At 32.3% G+C, this 2085-nt stretch overlaps 1 long non-coding RNA gene across 1 annotated transcript; it reads right to left on the bottom strand.

Annotated features, from left to right (window-relative positions):
* Positions 1–507: 507 nt before the first annotated feature.
* Positions 508–1611, bottom strand: LOC132918325 (uncharacterized). The gene is made up of 2 exons (XR_009660448.1): positions 945–1611; positions 508–850 (listed from the first exon to the last, which is right to left on the bottom strand). It is a non-coding gene; the product is annotated as an uncharacterized LOC132918325 (long non-coding RNA).
* Positions 1612–2085: the final 474 nt, after the last annotated feature.

The raw sequence follows: 2085 nt of genomic DNA, 5'->3' as shown, positions 1-2085 counted from the left end.
TAGCTACAATGAAAACATATTTTAGGTAATTGGTTGAGTACATTACAGTGTTACAATAATTATTATCCAATGAACTATTATAATGTTTTTAATTTTCTGCTAAAATTTTTGCCACCAATGTTTGTAAACAAATATTCCGCTAATGATGTAGGTTATCGTGGCAGAGCTTGCATGACATACAATAATAAACTTGTACGCATATAACATTAATGCCACAACATAACTTGAAACGTAAGTCTTTATCAGTGTAATGCAAATAGTGATTTTACTATCTAGTAAATTGTAGATTTAAAAAGAACAATGGATGTAGCATCTGATATTTTTTGTTTATATTGAGGTAAATTATTTGGATAAAAATGATTTAATTTTTGTTTATAACATAATATTCTTGTATTTTAGGATACATTGTCACATTGAGACACGACTATATACGGGTGCTTACTTATACCTTATGTATTCATATAAAATAATCGCTATTTAGGTGCCATAAATATGAAAACATTAAAATATAAGCATTTATTTAATTATAATTTATTTATTTCCATGAACCTGGTACATTTGTAAGCTATTACATTTTATTATCTTAAATCTTTATACGTCTTTCTCTACTTCAGCCTGTCCGTCCATTTAGTTCACTGGAGTGAGTGGATCAAATTGTACTTAGTTGGATCGTAGAACCATGAAACAAAAGAAAAAAAAAATACCATTTACTCGTATGTAAATTGAAACATAGGTGTGATTAAATCATTTACCGGAAGCCCAAAGGACTTCCATCAACTCCACGAATTCGGTAACTGTCCGCCTGTTTCTCAGGTGCGCTCCTATTACTATCGTGAAACACCAACTGTTACTGCAAAAAAAAAATAAAAAAATAAAATTATAAAAAAACTTTTGCATATTATAAGTATAATGTGTTACAAATTCGTGGGTTACACTTTTTATACCGGAAGTAATTTGGGCTTCCACTATTCTCACATCAAACTTGTAGCAGTACGGCGACACGTGGAACCGCGTATTCAGTATTGGAACTAGAAAAAAAATATGTACAGGGCATCCAATAAAGAGCAAACATTAACCAAATAATAAAAATGAAAAAACTTTAAAAAATAATATAAAAATAAAAAAAATCAGAGCCGGATTTGAGCTATGCGACTCACTCAGTTTTTCGTATTTATATACGTATACCACTCAACAATCTCCAGTCATGTACTATGGTTAATGCTGCTCCAAAATCTAGTCTTCATATTATCTCCGGCAATTAACTCAGCACGTTTTTAATTGTGGTGGTCTACTGAGTCTTAGTCTGTATTCACAGATTCAATCCGGTCCTGACTCGTTATTATTAAACTTTAGCAATATTATATTTGTTTAACGTTTAGTTATCTCTTTATTGGGTGTCCTGTACATATGTACATATTAGCAAGAGTCCTGGCCAAACTGCGTTAGCGCCGCGCGCTGCTCGAGTACTAAACAATATTTTATACGACCTGACCAACAATGAGTTGACTTAGTGATCCGTGAAATTGAACTTAATTGAACTTAATATCACATTGCGAAACTACGTATACTCTGTATTGAAACCTGCAAAAACTATGTACAGGGCATCCAATAAAGAGCAAACATTAATCAAATAATTAAAAATGAAAAAAATTTTAAAAATAAATTTAAAAAAAAAAATCAGAGCCGGATTTGACCTATGCGACTCACTCAGTTTTTCGTATTTATATACGTATACCACTCAACAATCTCCAGTCATGTACTATGGTTAATGCTGCTCCAAAATCTAGTCTTCATATTATCTCCGGCAATTAACTCAGCACGTTTTTAATTGTGGTGGTCTACTGAGTCTTAGTCTGTATTCACAGATTCAATCCGGTCCTGACTCGTTATTATTAAACTTTAGCAATATTATATTTGTTTAACGTTTAGTTATCTCTTTATTGGGTGTCCTGTACATATGTACATATTAGCAAGAGTCCTGGCCAAACTGCGTTAGCGCCGCGCGCTGCTCGAGTACTAAACAATATTTTATACGACCTGACCAACAATGAGTTGACTTAGTGATCCGTGAAATTGAACTTAATT

The sequence above is a fragment of the Rhopalosiphum padi genome, chromosome 1 (genome assembly GCF_020882245.1).
Source record: "Rhopalosiphum padi isolate XX-2018 chromosome 1, ASM2088224v1, whole genome shotgun sequence".
Classification (NCBI taxonomy): Eukaryota; Metazoa; Arthropoda; class Insecta; order Hemiptera; family Aphididae; genus Rhopalosiphum; species Rhopalosiphum padi.
Note: the sequence above shows the minus strand (reverse complement) of the source record. Positions and strands in the feature narration are given on the sequence as shown.